We start from the raw sequence: 8,909 nt of genomic DNA on the forward strand, positions 1-8,909 counted from the left end.
CCTTACAAGTTTATAAGAAAATATATTTTATTTTTAGAACGACGACATTAATATTAAAAGAGAAAAACTAGCACGAGGCTAGAAAAAAAGTTACATGAAAAAAGAGTCTAAACAATGTTTTTTCACCCAGCTAACCCACGTAACACGAAACTTAGCATTCCAATCATTAATCCAAAGAAAAGATTTAGATTGAATAAAATCTCATAAAACCGTCATAACAGGTTTAGAATTACTAAACACATGTTTATTACGAACGCTCTAAATCGTCCAAAAGAAAGTCATATCCACGACTTCCAAATAGCTTCTAACAATAGTTGTGATCTGAGTAGAATCAAGCCAAGACAACTACTCAAAAATAGACGCATAAATAGATAAGTTAATTTCCCACCACCTAGGCAAGAGACCCCACATGTCCATCGCCATAACACAAAAAAAAGAAAAGATGATTAACAGTCTTGACATCAAGACTGCAAATGGGGCATAAAACGGAATCAAGATCAAAGCTCATCCTTTCTAAATTGACTATAATGGGGAGTTTATTCAAGCTCAACCTCTAGAAAAAAACATTGACTTTAAGAGATCATCGACTTACCAATACAACCATCAGCCCCATAGATGTCCTTAATCACCTTAACCCACAACTCTTCAGGATTTAACTTGAATCTCCAAATCCATTTAAGTATAAGATATCTATTCAAAGCAACAATACTTCCAATACCCAAACCACCAAAATCTCTACTCACCAAGCATTTTCTCCAAGCCACCAGTTGTTGCCCTCAAGAGCTAAAATAGCTAGAAAATGATTTAAGAGAGTAAGGAAAATAGTATATTAATTTAGTATAGGTTAATAAATTAATTAGAAAATAGTTAGAATTAATTTGGAATTAATTAGTTATAATCATGATTTATTTAAAGGTACAATGACTGAATGTTAATTGTTCAATAGTTTGTAACGTCCAAAAAATTCCAATAAAAAATTTCATTTTTAAACCGTCAAGTCATACAACCATATATTCCAAAACCAACAAAGTAAAAATGTCTTTTTCAAACATCAGAGTAAACCAAAAAGTAATCAATACGGAAAAGTCATTAGGGGATGTTGTGCAGTCAAGTCGGGCCCTTCCCTTTCGAACTAGAAATACATAAAATGTTTAAACCACAAAAAAGTAAGCACAAAGTTTAGTGAGTTCCCCAAAATATCACATACCATACATATGATAGGGATCAGTATGGGTCAACCATAGTCTTACTGTCACTATCAGCCATGAGCCAATCATGGTCTTTCCTTGCTATACTAGGAGCTAAATCTTGGTCTTATGTACAAGTTCCAAGAGCCACCTCCTGGTCTTCCTTGCAAGCATTACAAAGACAATTAGCAACATACATATAACTGTTAGGGCCAAACCCTTGTCTTGCATATAGTTCCGAGGAGCCACCACCTGGTCTTTTATACATATGTTAGGGGCCACCACCTGGTCTTCCATGCAAGTATCACTAAGACAAATAGTATCCTAAATAATATAGTGAAAAGACTTACCTTCCCGACGAAGTCCACAACTAACAGTTCTCACAGCCAACGAATAGGTGCTAAACACCTCCTACCAAAACCACACAAGATAGACCCTAAGTCTACATTCTAAAACTAGAAACTGACCAAAAGTCAACCCATACCAAAAGTCAATGGTCAAAGTCAAAGTCAATAGCCAACATTACCAACAGTTGACCCTCACATTGTGACCAGACCTTGGTCACGTCATGAGAAAGTACTCATCCTGATACCAAACTCGGTCCTGCACCAACTCAACCAACTCGGTCACGGACAACTCAATTAGGAGACACCACAACGTGAACCCTCCTTCATCACGTCGTGAACTTATCAGGAATATATAACCGAGGAATCCTCCCTTGTCACCTCATGGCACTCTCCATGTCACGCCGTGACCACCGTTTGAGGCAAAATCTTAATGGTTTGAGCCCTTAATGATGAGTTTTATAGGTTATAAATCTATGCATGAGGCAGAAAAATATTTAACTCTTAAGTTCACATGCAATGTAACATCCGGCTTCAAGAAGTTTCTTATTCCATGATTGTGGACAATAAATGGATCAAGTAAAGGCCTTGGGCTTCAAGGGAATAGGGTTTAGAACCTGTTAGATGTTGGTAAGATTGGTTATGTGATCTAAGCCTTGGTTTTGTGTTTTGGAGTCAAAAGGGAAAGTGGAAAAAGTGATGTTTTAGGATTCCTTTATGGATTATGGTTTTTAGTTAGGCATGTTTTAAGCCAAAATTAACTAGATAGAAGTGTGGGGCTTTTCAATACCTTTTCGTGGATATAAGGATCGCCGAAAACAGAGTTGAAATGAAGAAGTTATGATTGTTTGAAGTTGGAAAGGATTTGGGCGAAAACCGTCACCACGGAGTGGTGTGACGGGACCACGAGGTGGTGGTCACCAAGGTATGGTGAGTCGGACCACACGGTGGTGGTCACCACGGAGTGGTGATTCGGGACCATGAGGTGGTTGTCTGTCAGGCCCAAGCCTATGATTTTAGGGTTTTCAACGTATTTAAGCTTAATGGTCCTCGTTTTTGGGCATTTTATCAGCCTCCACCACCTCTAAGATCTCTTGGGAGAAACCCTAGCCTCCACCTTCAAGATTTGAGCCCCTCCTCTCTCCTTTCTCCTATTTTTTATGATTTTTATAATAGTTTGATGAAGCACAAAGATTAAGGAAGTTCTTTTGGTTGCAAGGAATGATGCTTCAAGCTTGGATCCATCAAAGGCACAACATTTCTAGACTATTGTAAGTATAAAGTTCCAATTTTGCTCTTTAGTTATTTGGATCTCTTCATATGTGGTTTTTGGCACTTTTGGTCCATTTTATGAGTGATCTTGGAGTTGATTGGACTCCAATACCTTTTGATCAGTTTGGAGTGTTTCTTGGACCTCATGGACTAGGAAAGTTATGATCTTTTGCCATCCCTTTTAGCCATGAAAGTTATCTTGGTCCATCTAGACATCTTGTTGATTTTGGTGCAATAATGTTTAGATATTGAAGGATTGTGGAATTATTATGGATAAAGTTGGAAACTTTATCCATCTAGACATCTTGTTGATTCAGATCTGAAAGTGGGAGACTTGGACTTAACGGATTAAGTTGAGAAATATGCATTTTTGGTTCCCTTAAGACTTAAAGTCTAGATCTTGGTGGTTTGGGTCATCTTAATGGATAAAGTTGGAAACTTTATCCATTATGAAGCCATTAGGAATCAGATTTGATGTTTTAGTTTTGGTCCTCTTTTTGAAGAAAAGCTTTTCAGATTGAGGACCATGGCATAGCCCCTTCTTTCAAGGTAACCCCTTCTTTAAATTCCAAAGATGCTCTCGAATTGATGTTTAAGATTATTTTACCCTAAGGTTTCTCACGGTCAGGAAAATGTGGCAGAGCGTAGCATGTATCCAGCCATCCGAACTACTTACTGAAGGGTAAGCACCAACGAATTACTCACTTCATTCACAACGCGGGGGAGAGACAGAGACGGGTCAGTAATAACTCATAGCCGAGGTAAAAAGGTCCTACTTCCTTACTCACTCAAGTCATTACTTTGACCGAACCATAGGTCGAAAAGAAAAGATTTTTTAGATACTTGTTACAGGCCTGACCAAGAGCGCAAAAGAGCTTTATTTAGAATTAGAGTAAGGGCACACCATTTGCAATGCCTTTTATTGCTTTCGACGGGACCCCCTTCTGACAGGAGAAAAATGATTACGCCAATGCCAATTGCCAATGATATAGATTTTCTAGCGATTACGATGCAGTTTGCGTTTTTTGATTCGTTTGAGATTTTCCACAAATGGAAGTAGGGTACCATTTCATATCTCATAATAGTTGTAATGACATTATTTAATTTACAAAAGATGCACTAAAACTCAATAAGTCAAATTACAAAGAGATTCATTGTGAATATATTGTCTACAGTTTTAGACCTAAATTCTGGGATGTCACACAAAAGGCTTTTGAGAACAGTTGGGCATATGAAATGAACTTGCAGTTGGCTGGAATGTTTCAGCAAAAGGCAAGAAAAGAACGATTGAGACTGTCAAATCCCTAACGTCATGAAAACTCAAAGAGGGTGGTTCTATGTGTACTCGTGTTCAACTAATGAAGAGCTACATTGATAGACTCGAGAACCTTGATGTTGTCTTTGATAAGAACCTAGATTTAGACCTTTTCCTTGGTTCTGTCCCTAGTTCATATAATAATTTCATCATGACTTATCAATTTAATAGTGTCTACAAGACATTGATGGAGCTCTACAACCTCCTCCAAACAGCTGAAGTCGGTGTGAAGAAAAATCATGTTGCACCTCAAGCTCAATTACTCTCCATTCAGAATGGTGGTGGGCATAAAAGGAAGCATTTGAATCCACCGTTGAAAGGAAATGTGTGGCTTCATATTACCATAAGGGAAAGAGTGATACATATGTTCCACCAGTGAGTGGTCTAAAAGAAGCATTGTGTTTCTACTATGTCATTATGGGGGATTGGAAATGAAGCTGTCCAAAGCAATTGAAAGATCTCAAGGATGGTAAGGTTCAAGCGACTGGATCCTGATTAGGTACTTATATGATCGAAATACATAAAATACTATTACTTATAATTCATGGGTTATTGATACGGGATGTGTTTCTCACATTTGTACTGTATTGCAGGGTCTATGGAAAAAATGAAGCGTAGGCATGGGGAGCTAAATCTAGTCATGGGGAATAGACGAACGTCGCTTGTCTCGATGGTTGGGGATTTCGAGCATGTTGAGTAGTGGCTTAGGATTAGTTTAGTTAATTTTTTTACTCTTCATAGGTGTCTAGAAATACTATTTCATTTCATGCATTGTTTAAACAAGGTTTGCAGGTTTCATTTGATAATCAGAAGGGTGATATTTTAGTTTACAAAGATGGTTGTTTTATGTTTAAAGCTTACCATTGCAATGACATATATGCAAGTGTTGTTTGTATTTATAATAATATCTATATTAACTTAAATATTGATTCTTCTAATAGCTTAGATAAATCGTGCTTATGGCATTGTCGTCTTGGCCATATAAATAAGAAGTGCATCCCGAAGCTCCAATTAGAAGGAATCTTGAGTTATTCGGCCTAAAATTGGATGATGTATGTGAGTCTTGTTTATTACGAAAGATGACTAAATCACAATTCACAGATGTGTGTGGACCCTTCAAATCCGCTACAAGGGACGATAAATATCACTACGTTATATTTATTGATGATTTTAGTAGATATGGTTATGTTTATTTGATTACATAGAAGTTATATACTTTTGAAAAATTCAAAGAGCATCAAAACAAAGTAGAGAATCAATTAGGCAAGAAGATAAAGGTTCTTTGATCCGAAATGGTAGGAGAGTACCTTAGTATCGAGTTCAATCATCATCTTAGAAATTGTGGAATAGTTTCATAATTGGATCCTCCAAGAACACCATAACTTAATGGTGTTGCTGAAAGGACAAATCAAACATTGTTGTACATGGTTCAATCTATGATGTGTAGCATCCGAATCCTGAGGTATTAAAAATATTAATTTTTGCATTTAGAAGAGGCTCACGACGTGAGCCATAGTGGTCACGTCGAGAGTAGAACCATTGACCATTTGACCCGTGTTCTCGAACCTCACGACGTGAGGCATAAGATCTCACGACGTGAGTCAGGCCTGATGGTTCCAAACCCTAAAAATCAAGTATAAAACAGAATGAGGAGGCTAGGTTCGCCCATCCTCAGCCTCTTTCACTCCCAAGTCATTGAAAAACCCTAGATTCGGCACTCTTAAGCCCTTGAGCCATTGTTGGTGGTATTGGTGTGTTAATGGTGTTTTTATTTCCTAGAAGAAGAAGAAGAAGCTCTTGTGGTGGTTCCTTTTGGCGAGATAAACCCTTCCTTGTGGATTTTCTGAGCTTGTGAGCTTCTGTAAGTCATAAAGATCCTATATTTTTCAGTTAAGCTTACTAGATCTAGGTTATGGTTGCCTTCTTTGCATGGGATCTTGGATTATCATGCATGAAGTCCATAAAGTTAGCAACTTTATGGACCATTGATTCATTTGTTGTACTAGAACCCTTGATTCTGGATTTTGGTGCAACTTTTGGACTCCAAGTTTGAATCTTGATGTTTACACCCATCTTTTGACCTAACTAGTGTTTCAGTCATGCATGGGACATGCATGACTAAAAAGATATGATTCTTATGGTCCTTTAGGCTAGATATGGTATTCTGGAAAGTCCCAATGCACATCTTAAAGGATTAAGAGGTTAATGCTCACAGAACAGTTCTCACGACGTGAGAAGTATACTCTCACGACGTGAGCATGGCGATTGCCCCGATCTGAAACCCTGAGGCGAGTGAACCGAGTTGAATCGTTGTGTCGACCCAAGTCGATTTGACTCTCACGATGTGAGCCAAGGAAGGTCACGACGTGAGGACAGAATGATAAGAAAAATGGACCATTGACCCGAGGCGTTAACTTTTAACCTAAGTTGACTTTTTGTCAATTTTGAGAAGGAGGGTAAGTCTAAGGGTTTCATTGCATGATTTCGTAGGTGTGGAGTAGTCCGGTGCAGATGATAGCGTGAGCAACAGTATTTGACTTTCGATTGTGAGGTAAGTTACCTTCCTGTACGAGTGGGTCGAAGGCACCATTGTCGGCCCACTAGTAGTTGTCTGTAGTAGAGATGATTGTCTTTGTGATAATTGTCTGGTATGCCACTATCTGTTATGTTTTATGTGATTATTTGCTATGATATTATGTGGTAGTGGTAGGGGTGAAATAGACCCGGTATCTGTGACAACCCAATATTTCGAGTCAATGTAATGTTCAAAAAGTCAAATATTATAAACTATTTTTGATGTAATAAAATAGCGTCAAAAATGAAGTGTTCTAAAGTCTTAATTGGGATACATAAAATGTTAGATATTGTGTCAAAGCTCTCAGAAATATAAAGAACACTCAAATCCGAGTTATAACGAAAAAGTTATGACCAATCGAAAATCCGCGACACAACCAGTACAACACTGTTAAGCGTAAAAAGTGAAATTTCAATAAAATACTTTTTAGCCTTAGGTATCTAAACGAAAGTCGTAGATTAGATTAACCCGTGAGCATACATAAATAGAACGCCCAAATCTGACTTCGTATGAGGAAGTTATGATTTTTCTAAGTTTCGGAACAGCAGTAGACAGCTAAAAACTCGAGATAAAAATCGAACGATTTTTAGCCGACGCGAACTAAACGAGTATCGAAGATCTCGTCAATGGTAATACAACGGTAAAAAGACAGACGAAAACGGACGTCGGATGAAGAAGTTATGAATTTTTAATGGATTTATCCTGTCCCGGCCTGTTAAAAATATATTATTAAAAATAAAGTCAAAATTTGCCGATGAAGTCTAAACGAGAGTTGTAGAGTATATTCTCACCTACGCGTGGATATAAAGAACGTCAAAAACGGAGCTCGTATGCGAAAGTTACGCATTTTTGAAGTTTTGGGCACACACTTCGAGGGTTATCCGAAGGGTTACGCCCAGCGTACTTCGGAGTACGCCCAGCGTACCCAATGCACGGCCTCGGATCGGCCACGTAGCCCCTACACCCTCTACTACCGTCCCATCCGAAGACCAGAGACCGGAGACGTCATCGCTGACGTACGCCCCGCGTACGAGGGTATGCCCAACGTACGAGGTACGCCCCGCGTACTTCGGAGTACGCCCAGCATACGAAGCCTGTCAGCCCCCTATAAATAGGATGTGAGGGTTCCGGTTTCATTTTCCATTTCACACCTTTTCTCCCATATTCTCTCTCTCTCTCGAGCCTCCCGAAACTATCCCGACGCCCCGGTTACGTACCCGAGTCCCGACGAAGGTCCGAAGCTCCGAGATTCCCGAGGAATATACCACTTCCCGGTCGAGGTGCCGCCCGAGAAAATCTTGTTTTCTTCAAATCACCACACTTTCCATGTGAGTTCATACCCCTACATTTTCACGTCTTTTTCATGTTTTAGGGGGGAAAATACAAGTGAAACACGAGAAAAACTTAGGTTCAAATACGCACCGTTATATATGGTTTCGAATATTTTACTTACATCCTGCTTATAAATGTTAAACAACGTTAATACCCAAGTTACACCTTACATGCAAAGTTGGTATTACGTCAAGTTTTTATCACCAAATGGAACACACTTTTGAAAAACTATAATAGGTATAGTTTACGAAATATTCATGACAACTTTACATAAACACGATAAAAAGGGAAATACTTTTATTTACAAGTAATGTGGACTTTTCATTCCGTAAATCTATTGATACTAAGTTTTGTGAGACATCCGGCTTCACCGTACTCTCGAGTACGCATTTCAAGTCCTGTATTATAAACCATAATCTCTTGTAGGGAGAGCGTTATACTTGTGTATAGATCTATATGGGATTGACAATCCCGCACCTAAACTATTAGCTACAGTTAGACCGGTAGGTCTGCGGTGACAAACATCATAACACTGCAACGCCTGAAGAACGTTGTTACAGGCAGTCTGGGTCAATAGCATGGTTATAAATCTCACATGAAATATCGAAATATTTTGATTTACGAGACTCTTAAATGCATTCAGTGTTACATTATATATGTATAAATCCACTTTCACCATTTTAGCATAAAAGATACTATTGCATCCCAGTCTTTGGCACTTTTTTAAACTATCACACATACATAGAAAATATTGGATTTTCTGGAAAACACGTTCAGTTATTTTACCGAAAGACATACAAATTTTAGTACAAAAACGCTTATGAACTCACCAACTTAATTGTTGACACTTTTTCGAAACTACTTGTATTTCTCAGGGAATCAGT

This window comes from Lactuca virosa, chromosome 8 (genome assembly GCF_052849685.1).
Source record: "Lactuca virosa cultivar CGN04683 chromosome 8, Lactuca_virosa_CGN04683_v6, whole genome shotgun sequence".
Taxonomy (NCBI): Eukaryota; Viridiplantae; Streptophyta; class Magnoliopsida; order Asterales; family Asteraceae; genus Lactuca; species Lactuca virosa.